Source organism: Oncorhynchus nerka, linkage group LG14, assembly GCF_034236695.1.
Source record: "Oncorhynchus nerka isolate Pitt River linkage group LG14, Oner_Uvic_2.0, whole genome shotgun sequence".
Classification (NCBI taxonomy): domain Eukaryota; kingdom Metazoa; phylum Chordata; class Actinopteri; order Salmoniformes; family Salmonidae; genus Oncorhynchus; species Oncorhynchus nerka.
This window is the reverse complement of record NC_088409.1, coordinates 16,649,236-16,661,509: the sequence shown is the minus strand read 5'-3', so window position 1 is coordinate 16,661,509 and position 12,274 is coordinate 16,649,236. Positions and strand designations below refer to the sequence as shown.

The 12,274-nt window shown below is 41.2% G+C and overlaps 1 protein-coding gene across 1 annotated transcript in view; it reads right to left on the bottom strand.

Annotated features, from left to right (window-relative positions):
• slc45a4b (solute carrier family 45 member 4b) overlaps positions 1-12,274 on the bottom strand; it is a 51,152-nt gene that overhangs the window by 11,141 nt on the left and 27,737 nt on the right. The gene's annotated exons all lie outside the window — the stretch shown is intronic.

Below are 12,274 nucleotides of genomic sequence, written 5' to 3'. Positions count from 1 at the left end.
CACCCCCAGTTACATAGTGATTCTATAGTGTCTTTAGCATTCACCCCCAGTTTAGTGATTCATAGTGTCTTTGCATTCACCCCCAGTTACATAGTGATTCTATAGTGTCTTTGGCATTCACCCCCAGTTACATAGTGATTCTATAGTGTCTTTTTCACCCCCAGCATTCACCCCCAGTTACATAGTGATTCTATAGTGTCTTTGGCATTCACCCCCAGTTACATAGTGATTCTATAGTGTCTTTGTCATTCACCCCCAGTTACATAGTGATTCTATAGTGTCTTTGGCATTCACCCCCAGTTACATAGTGATTCTATAGTGTCTCTGGCATTCACCCCCAGTTACATAGTGATTCTATAGTGTCTTTGGCATTCACCCCCAGTTACATAGTGATTCTATAGTGTCTTTGGCATTCACCCCCAGTTACATAGTGATTCTAGTGTCTTTAGCATTCACCCCCAGTTACATAGTGATTCTACAGTGTCTTTGGCATTCACCCCCAGTTACATAGTGATTCTATGGCATTCACCCCCAGTTACATAGATTCTATAGTGTCTTTGCATTCACCCCCAGTTACATAGTGATTCAGTGTCTTTGGCATTCACCCCCAGTTACATAGTGATTCTATAGTGTCTTTGGCATTCACCCCCAGTTACATAGTGATTCTATAGTGGCATTCACCCCCAGTTATAGTGATTCTATAGTGTCTTTGGCATTCACCCCCAGTTACATAGTGATTCTATAGTGTCTTTGGCATTCACCCCCAGTTACATAGTGATTCTATAGTGTCTTTGGCATTCACCCCCAGTTACATAGTGATTCTATAGTGTCTTTGGCATTCACCCCCAGTTACATAGTGATTCTATAGTGTCTTTGGCATTCACCCCCAGTTACATAGTGATTCTATAGCGTCTTTGGCATTCATCCCCCAGTTACATAGTGATTCTATAGTGTCTTTGGCATTCACCCCCAGTTACATAGTGATTCTACAGTGTCTTTAGCATTCACCCCCAGTTACATAGTGATTCTACAGTGTCTTTAGCATTCAGCCCCCAGTTACATAGTGATTCTACAGTGTCTTTGGCATTCACCCCCAGTTACATAGTGATTCTATAGTGTCTTTGGCATTCACCCCCAGTTACATAGTGATTCTATAGTGTCAGCATTCACCCCCAGTTACATAGTGATTCTATAGTGTCTTTGGCATTCACCCCCAGTTACATAGTGATTCTATAGTGTCTTTGGCATTCACCCCCAGTTACATAGTGATTCTATAGTGTCTTTGGCATTCACCCCCAGTTACATAGTGATTCTATAGTGTCTTTGGCATTCACCCCCAGTTACATAGTGATTCTATAGTGTCTTTGGCATTCACCCCCAGTTACATAGTGATTCTATAGTGTCTTTGGCATTCACCCCCAGTTACATAGTGATTCTATAGTGTCTTTGGCATTCACCCCCAGTTACATAGTGATTCTATAGTGTCTTTGGCATTCACCCCCAGTTACATAGTGATTCTATAGTGTCTTTGGCATTCACCCCCAGTTACATAGTGATTCTATAGTGTCTTTGGCATTCACCCCCAGTTACATAGTGATTCTATAGTGTATTTGGCATTCACCCCCAGTTACATAGTGATTCTATAGTGTCTTTGGCATTCACCCCCAGTTACATAGTGATTCTATAGTGTCTTTGGCATTCACCCCCAGTTACATAGTGATTCTATAGTGTCTTTGGCATTCACCCCCCAGTTACATAGTGATTCTATAGTGTCTTTGGCATTCACCCCCAGTTACATAGTGATTCTATAGTGTCTTTGGCATTCACCCCCAGTTACATAGTGATTCTATAGTGTCTTTGGCATTCACCCCCAGTTACATAGTGATTCTATAGTGTCTTTGGCATTCACCCCCAGTTACATAGTGATTCTATAGTGTATTTGGCATTCACCCCCAGTTACATAGTGATTCTATAGTGTCTTTGGCATTCACCCCCAGTTACATAGTGATTCTATAGTGTCTTTGGCATTCACCCCCAGTTACATAGTGATTCTATAGTGTATTTGGCATTCACCCCCAGTTACATAGTGATTCTATAGTGTCTTTGGCATTCACCCCCAGTTACATAGTGATTCTATAGTGTCTTTGGCATTCACCCCCAGTTACATAGTGATTCTATAGTGTCTTTGGCATTCACCCCCAGTTACATAGTGATTCTATAGTGTCTTTGGCATTCACCCCCAGTTACATAGTGATTCTATAGTGTCTTTGGCATTCACCCCCAGTTACATAGTGATTCTACAGTGTCTTTAGCATTCACCCCCAGTTACATAGTGATTCTACAGTGTCTTTAGCATTCACCCCCCCAGTTACATAGTGATTCTACAGTGTCTTTGGCATTCACCCCCAGTTACATAGTGATTCTATAGTGTCTTTGCATTCACCCCCAGTTACATAGTGATTCTATAGTGTCTTTGGCATTCACCCCCAGTTACATAGTGATTCTATAGTGTCTTTGGCATTCACCCCCAGTTACATAGTGATTCTATAGTGTCTTTGGCATTCACCCCCAGTTACATAGTGATTCTATAGTGTCTTTGGCATTCACCCCCAGTTACATAGTGATTCTATAGTGTCTTTGGCATTCACCCCCAGTTACATAGTGATTCTATAGTGTCTTTGGCATTCACCCCCAGTTACATAGTGATTCTATAGTGTCTTTGGCATTCACCCCCAGTTACATAGTGATTCTATAGTGTCTTTGGCATTCACCCCCAGTTACATAGTGATTCTATAGTGTCTTTGGCATTCACCCCCAGTTACATAGTGATTCTATAGTGTATTTGGCATTCACCCCCAGTTACATAGTGATTCTATAGTGTCTTTGGCATTCACCCCCAGTTACATAGTGATTCTATAGTGTATTTGGCATTCACCCCCAGTTACATAGTGATTCTATAGTGTATTTGGCATTCACCCCCAGTTACATAGTGATTCTATAGTGTCTTTGGCATTCACCCCCAGTTACATAGTGATTCTATAGTGTCTTTGGCATTCACCCCCAGTTACATAGTGATTCTATAGTGTCTTTGGCATTCACCCCCCAGTTACATAGTGATTCTATAGTGTATTTGCATTCACCCCCAGTTTAGTGATTCTATAGTGTCTTTGGCATTCACCCCCCAGTGATTCATAGTGATTTCATTCACCCCCAGTTACATAGTGATTCTTTGGCATTCACCCCCAGTTACATAGTGATTCTATAGTGTCTTTGGCATTCACCCCCAGTTACATAGTGATTCTATAGTGTATTTGGCATTCACCCCCAGTTACATAGTGATTCTAGTGTCTTTGGCATTCACCCCCCAGTTACATAGTGATTCTATAGTGTATTTGGCATTCACCCCCAGTTACATAGTGATTCTATAGTGTCTTTGGCATTCACCCCCCAGTTACATAGTGATTCTATAGTGTCTTTGGCATTCACCCCCAGTTACATAGTGATTCTATAGTGTCTTTGGCATTCACCCCCAGTTACATAGTGATTCTATAGTGTCTTTGGCATTCACCCCCAGTTACATAGTGATTCTATAGTGTCTTTGGCATTCACCCCCAGTTACATAGTGATTCTATAGTGTCTTTGGCATTCACCCCCAGTTACATAGTGATTCTATAGTGTCTTTGGCATTCACCCCCAGTTACATAGTGATTCTACAGTGTCTTTAGCATTCACCCCCAGTTACATAGTGATTCTACAGTGTCTTTGGCATTCACCCCCAGTTACATAGTGATTCTATAGTGTCTTTGGCATTCACCCCCTGTTACATAGTGATTCTAGTGTCTTTAGCATTCACCCCCAGTTACATAGTGATTCTATAGTGTCTTTGGCATTCACCCCCAGTTACATAGTGATTCTATAGTGTCTTTGGCATTCACCCCCAGTTACATAGTGATTCTATAGTGTCTTTGGCATTCACCCCCAGTTACATAGTGATTCTATAGTGTCTTTGCATTCACCCCCAGTTACATAGTGATTCTACAGTGTCTTTGGCATTCACCCCCAGTTACATAGTGATTCTATAGTGTCTTTGGCATTCACCCCCAGTTACATAGTGATTCTATAGTGTCTTTGGCATTCACCCCCAGTTACATAGTGATTCTATAGTGTCTTTGGCATTCACCCCCAGTTACATAGTGATTCTATAGTGTCTTTGGCATTCACCCCCAGTTACATAGTGATTCTATAGTGTATTTGGCATTCACCCCCAGTTACAGTGATTCTATACCCCCAGTTACATAGTGATTCTATAGTGTATTTGGCATTCACCCCCAGTTACATAGTGATTCTATAGTGTCACCCCCAGTTACATGGCATTCATTCCCCCAGTTACATAGTGATTCTATAGTGTCTTTGGCATTCACCCCCAGTTACATAGTGATTCTATAGTGTCTTTGGCATTCACCCCCAGTTACATAGTGATTCTATAGTGTCTTTGGCATTCACCCCCAGTTACATAGTGATTCTATAGTGTCTTTGGCATTCACCCCCATAGTGATTCTATAGTGTCTTTGCATTCAGTTACATAGTATAGTGTCTTTGGCATTCACCCCCAGTTACATAGTGATTCTATAGTGTCTTTGGCATTCACCCCCAGTTACATAGTGATTCTATAGTGTCTTTGGCATTCACCCCCAGTTACATAGTGATTCTAGTGTCTTTAGCATTCACCCCCCCCAGTTACATAGTGATTCTACAGTGTCTTTGGCATTCACCCCCAGTTACATAGTGATTCTATAGTGTCTTTGGCATTCACCCCCAGTTACATAGTGATTCTATAGTGTCTTTGGCATTCACCCCCAGTTACATAGTGATTCTATAGTGTCTTTGGCATTCACCCCCAGTTACATAGTGATTCTATAGTGTTTTTGGCATTCACCCCCAGTTACATAGTGATTCTACCCCCAGTGTGATTCTTGTGCTTTTCACCCCCAGTTACATAGTGATTCTATAGTGTCTTTGGCATTCACCCCCAGTTACATAGTGATTCTATAGTGTCTTTGGCATTCACCCCCAGTTACATAGTGATTCTATAGTGTCTTTGGCATTCACCCCCAGTTACATAGTGATTCTATAGTGTCTTTGGCATTCACCCCCAGTTACATAGTGATTCTATAGTGTCTTTGGCATTCACCCCCAGTTACATAGTGATTCTATAGTGTATTTGGCATTCACCCCCAGTAGTGATTCTATAGTGTCTTTGAGTTACATAGTGATTCTATAGTGTCTTTGGCATTCACCCCCAGTTACATAGTGATTCTATAGTGTCTTTGGCATTCACCCCCAGTTACATAGTGATTCTATAGTGTCTTTGGCATTCACCCCCAGTTACATAGTGATTCTATAGTGTCTTTGGCATTCACCCCCAGTTACATAGTGATTCTATAGTGTCTTTGGCATTCACCCCCCAGTTACATAGTGATTCTATAGTGTATTTGGCATTCACCCCCAGTTACATAGTGATTCTATAGTGTATTTGTCACCCCCAGTTACATAGTGATTCATTCACCCCCAGTTACATAGTGATTCTATAGTGTCTTTGGCATTCACCCCCAGTTACATAGTGATTCTATAGTGTCTTTGGCATTCACCCCCAGTTACATAGTGATTCTATAGTGTATTTGGCATTCACCCCCAGTTACATAGTGATTCTATAGTGTCTTTGGCATTCACCCCCAGTTACATAGTGATTCTATAGTGTATTTGGCATTCACCCCCAGTTATAGTGATTCTATAGTGTCTTTGGCATTCACCCCCAGTTACATAGTGATTCTATAGTGTCTTTGGCATTCACCCCCAGTTACATAGTGATTCTATAGTGTATTTGGCATTCACCCCCAGTTACATAGTGATTCTATAGTGTCTTTGGCATTCACCCCCAGTTACATAGTGATTCTATAGTGTATTTGGCATTCACCCCCAGTTACATAGTGATTCTATAGTGTCTTTGGCATTCACCCCCAGTTACATAGTGATTCTATAGTGTCTTTGGCATTCACCCCCAGTTACATAGTGATTCTATAGTGTCTTTGGCATTCACCCCCAGTTACATAGTGATTCTATAGTGTCTTTCATTCACCCCCAGTTACATAGTGATTCTATAGTGTATTTGGCATTCACCCCCAGTTACATAGTGATTCTATAGTGTCTTTGGCATTCACCCCCTGTTACATAGTGATTCTAGTGTCTTTGGCATTCACCCCCAGTTACATAGTGATTCTATAGTGTCTTTGGCATTCACCCCCAGTTACATAGTGATTCTATAGTGTCTTTGGCATTCACCCCCAGTTACATAGTGATAGTGATTCTATAGTGTCTTTGGCATTCACCCCCAGTTACATAGTGATTCTATAGTGTCTTTGGCATTCACCCCCAGTTACATAGTGATTCTATAGTGTCTTTGGCATTCACCCCCCAGTTACATAGTGATTCTATAGTGTCTTTGGCATTCACCCCCAGTTACATAGTGATTCTATAGTGTCTTTGGCATTCACCCCCAGTTACATAGTGATTCTATAGTGTCTTTGGCATTCACCCCCAGTTACATAGTGATTCTATAGTGTCTTTGGCATTCACCCCCAGTTACATAGTGATTCTACAGTGTCTTTGGCATTCACCCCCAGTTACATAGTGATTCTATAGTGTCTTTGGCATTCACCCCCAGTTACATAGTGATTCTATAGTGTCTTTGGCATTCACCCCCAGTTACATAGTGATTCTATAGTGTCTTTGGCATTCACCCCCAGTTACATAGTGATTCTATAGTGTCTTTGGCATTCACCCCCAGTTACATAGTGATTCTATAGTGTCTTTGGCATTCACCCCCAGTTACATAGTGATTCTATAGTGTCTTTGTCAGTTTTGTGATTCAGTTATTTGGCATTCACCCCCAGTTACATAGTGATTCTATAGTGTATTTGGCATTCACCCCCAGTTACATAGTGATTCTATAGTGTCTTTGGCATTCACCCCCAGTTACATAGTGATTCTATAGTGTCTTTGGCATTCACCCCCAGTTACATAGTGATTCTATAGTGTCTTTGGCATTCACCCCCAGTTACATAGTGATTCTATAGTGTCTTTGGCATTCACCCCCAGTTACATAGTGATTCTATAGTGTATTTGGCACACCCCCAGTTACATAGTGATTCTATAGTGTCTTTGGCATTCACCCCCTGTTACATTGATTCTAGTGTCTTTAGCATTCACCCCCAGTTACATAGTGATTCTATAGTGTCTTTGGCATTCACCCCCAGTTACATAGTGATTCTATAGTGTCTTTGGCATTCACCCCCAGTTACATAGTGATTCTACAGTGTCTTTAGCATTCACCCCCAGTTACATAGTGATTCTACAGTGTCTTTGGCATTCACCCCCAGTTACATAGTGATTCTATAGTGTCTTTGGCATTCACCCCCAGTTACATAGTGATTCTATAGTGTCTTTAGCATTCACCCCCAGTTTAGTGATTCTATAGTGTCTTTCATTCACCCCCAGTTACATAGTGATTCTATAGTGTCTTTGGCATTCACCCCCAGTTACATAGTGATTCTATAGTGTATTTGGCATTCACCCCCAGTTACATAGTGATTCTATAGTGTCTTTGGCATTCACCCCCAGTTACATAGTGATTCTACAGTGTCTTTGCATTCACCCCCAGTTACATAGTGATTCTATATTGGCATTCACCCCCAGTTACATAGTGATTCTATAGTGTCTTTGGCATTCACCCCCAGTTACATAGTGATTCTATAGTGTCTTTGGCATTCACCCCCAGTTACATAGTGATTCTATAGTGTCTTTGGCATTCACCCCCAGTTACATAGTGATTCTATAGTGTATTTGGCATTCACCCCCCAGTTACATAGTGATTCTATAGTGTCTTTGGCATTCACCCCCCAGTTACATAGTGATTCTATAGTGTATTTGGCATTCACCCCCAGTTACATAGTGATTCTATAGTGTATTTGGCATTCACCCCCAGTTACATAGTGATTCTAGTGTCTTTGGCATTCACCCCCAGTTACATAGTGATTCTATAGTGTATTTGGCATTCACCCAGTTACATAGTGATTCTATAGTGTCTTTGGCATTCACCCCCAGTTACATAGTGATTCTATAGTGTCTTTGGCATTCACCCCCAGTTACATAGTGATTCTATAGTGTCTTTGGCATTCACCCCCAGTTACATAGTGATTCTATAGTGTATTTGGCATTCACCCCCAGTTACATAGTGATTCTATAGTGTCTTTGGCATTCACCCCCAGTTACATTGATTCATAGTGTCTTTGATTCAGTTACATAGTGATTCTTTGGCATTCACCCCCAGTTACATAGTGATTCTATAGTGTCTTTGGCATTCACCCCCAGTTACATAGTGATTCTATAGTGTCTTTGCATTCACCCCCAGTTACATAGTGATTCTATAGTGTCTTTGGCATTCACCCCCAGTTACATAGTGATTCTATAGTGTCTTTGGCATTCACCCCCCAGTTACATAGTGATTCTACAGTGTCTTTAGCATTCACCCCCCTGTTACATAGTGATTCTACAGTGTCTTTGGCATTCACCCCCAGTTACATAGTGATTCTATAGTGTCTTTGGCATTCACCCCCAGTTACATAGTGATTCTATAGTGTCTTTGGCATTCACCCCCAGTTACATAGTGATTCTAGTGTCTTTAGCATTCACCCCCAGTTACATAGTGATTCTACAGTGTCTTTGGCATTCACCCCCAGTTACATAGTGATTCTATAGTGTCTCTGGCATTCACCCCCAGTTACATAGTGATTCTATAGTGTATTTGGCATTCACCCCCAGTTACATAGTGATTCTATAGTGTCTTTGGCATTCACCCCCAGTTACATAGTGATTCTACAGTGTCTTTGGCATTCACCCCCAGTTACATAGTGATTCTATAGTGTCTCTGGCATTCACCCCCAGTTACATAGTGATTCTATAGTGTCTTTGGCATTCACCCCCAGTTACATAGTGATTCTATAGTGTCTTTGGCATTCACCCCCAGTTACATAGTGATTCTATTCACCCCCAGTTACATAGTGATTCTATAGTGCATTTGGCATTCACCCCCAGTTACATAGTGATTCTATAGTGTCTTTGGCATTCACCCCCAGTTACATAGTGATTCTATAGTGTCTTTGGCATTCACCCCCAGTTACATAGTGATTCTATAGTGTATTTGGCATTCACCCCCAGTTACATAGTGATTCTATAGTGTATTTGGCATTCACCCCCAGTTACATAGTGATTCTATAGTGTATTTGGCATTCACCCCCAGTTACATAGTGATTCTATAGTGTATTTGGCATTCACCCCCAGTTACATAGTGATTCTATAGTGTCTTTGGCATTCACCCCCAGTTACATAGTGATTCTATAGTGTCTTTGGCATTCACCCCCAGTTACATAGTGATTCTATAGTGTATTTGGCATTCACCCCCAGTTACAGTGATTCTATAGTGTCTTTGGCATTCATCCCCCAGTTACATAGTGATTCTATAGTGTATTTGGCATTCACCCCCAGTTACATAGTGATTCTATAGTGTCTTTGGCATTCACCCCCAGTTACATAGTGATTCTATAGTGTCTTTGGCATTCACCCCCAGTTACATAGTGATTCTATAGTGTCTTTGGCATTCACCCCCAGTTACATAGTGATTCTATAGTGTCTTTGGCATTCACCCCCAGTTACATAGTGATTCTATAGTGTCTTTGGCATTCACCCCCAGTTACAGTTACATGTGATTCTATAGTGTATAGTGTCTTTGGCATTCACCCCCAGTTACATAGTGATTCTATAGTGTCTTTGGCATTCACCCCCAGTTATTCTATAGTGTATTTGATTCAGTTATAGTGATTCTATAGTGTCTTTGGCATTCACCCCCAGTTACATAGTGATTCTATAGTGTATTTGGCATTCACCCCCAGTTACATAGTGATTCTAGTGTCTTTAGCATTCACCCCCCAGTTACATAGTGATTCTACAGTGTCTTTGGCATTCACCCCCAGTTACATAGTGATTCTATAGTGTCTTTGGCATTCACCCCCAGTTACATAGTGATTCTATAGTGTATTTGGCATTCACCCCCAGTTACATAGTGATTCTATAGTGTCTTTGGCATTCACCCCCAGTTACATAGTGATTCTATAGTGTATTTGGCATTCACCCCCAGTTACATAGTGATTCTATAGTGTCTTTTTGGCATAGTGATTCACCCCCAGTTACATAGTGATTCTATAGTGTCTTTGGCATTCACCCCCAGTTACATAGTGATTCTATAGTGTCTTTGGCATTCACCCCTGTTACATAGTGATTCTATAGTGTCTTTAGCATTCACCCCCCCAGTTACATAGTGATTCTACAGTGTCTTTGGCATTCACCCCCAGTTACATAGTGATTCTATAGTGTCTTTGGCATTCACCCCCAGTTACATAGTGATTCTATAGTGTATTTGGCATTCACCCCCAGTTACATAGTGATTCTATAGTGTCTTTGGCATTCACCCCCAGTTACATAGTGATTCTATAGTGTCTTTGGCATTCACCCCCAGTTACATAGTGATTCTATAGTGTCTTTGGCATTCACCCCCAGTTACATAGTGATTCTATAGTGTATTTGGCATTCACCCCCAGTTACATAGTGATTCTATAGTGTCTTTGGCATTCACCCCCAGTTACATTGATTCTATAGTGTATTTGGCATTCACCCCCAGTTAGTGATTCTATAGTGTCTTTGGCATTCATCCCCCAGTTACATAGTGATTCTATAGTGTATTTGGCATTCACCCCCAGTTACATAGTGATTCTATAGTGTATTTGGCATTCACCCCCAGTTACATAGTGATTCTATAGTGTCTTTGGCATTCACCCCCAGTTACATAGTGATTCTATAGTGTATTTGGCATTCACCCCCAGTTACATAGTGATTCTATAGTGTCTTTGGCATTCACCCCCAGTTACATAGTGATTCTATAGTGTCTTTGGCATTCACCCCCAGTTACATAGTGATTCTATAGTGTCTTTGGCATTCACCCCCAGTTACATAGTGATTCTATAGTGTCTTTGGCATTCACCCCCAGTTACATAGTGATTCTATAGTGTCTTTGGCATTCACCCCCAGTTACATAGTGATTCTACAGTGTCTTTAGCATTCACCCCCAGTTACATAGTGATTCTATAGTGTCTTTGGCATTCACCCCCCAGTTACATAGTGATTCTATAGTGTCTTTGCATTCACCCCCAGTTACATAGTGATTCTATAGTGTCTTTGGCATTCACCCCCAGTTACATAGTGATTCTAGTGTCTTTAGTGATTCTACAGTGTCTTTGGCATTCACCCCCAGTTACATAGTGATTCTATAGTGTCTTTGGCATTCACCCCCAGTTACATAGTGATTCTATAGTGTATTTGGCATTCACCCCCAGTTACATAGTGATTCTATAGTGTCTTTGGCATTCACCCCCAGTTACATAGTGATTCTATAGTGTCTTTGGCATTCACCCCCAGTTACATAGTGATTCTATAGTAGCATTCACCCCCAGTTACATAGTGATTCTATAGTGTCTTTGGCATTCACCCCCAGTTACATAGTGATTCTATAGTGTCTTTGGCATTCACCCCCAGTTACATAGTGATTCTATAGTGTCTTTGGCATTCACCCCCAGTTACATAGTGATTCTATAGTGTATTTGGCATTCACCCCCAGTTACATAGTGATTCTATAGTGTATTTGGCATTCACCCCCCAGTTACATAGTGATTCTATAGTGTCTTTGGCATTCACCCCCCAGTTACATAGTGATTCTATAGTGTATTTGGCATTCACCCCCCAGTTACATAGTGATTCTAGTGTCTTTGGCATTCACCCCCCAGTTACATAGTGATTCTATAGTGTATTTGGCATTCACCCCCCAGTTACAGTGATTCTATAGTGTCTTTGGCATTCATCCCCCAGTTACATAGTGATTCTATAGTGTATTTGGCATTCACCCCCCAGTTACATAGTGATTCTATAGTGTATTTGCATTCACCCCCAGTTACATAGTGATTCTATAGTGTCTTTGGCATTCACCCCCAGTTACATAGTGATTCTATAGTGTATTTGGCATTCACCCCCAGTTACATAGTGATTCTATAGTGTCTTTGGCATTCACCCCCAGTTACATAGTAGTGATTTGGCATTCACCCCCAGTTACATA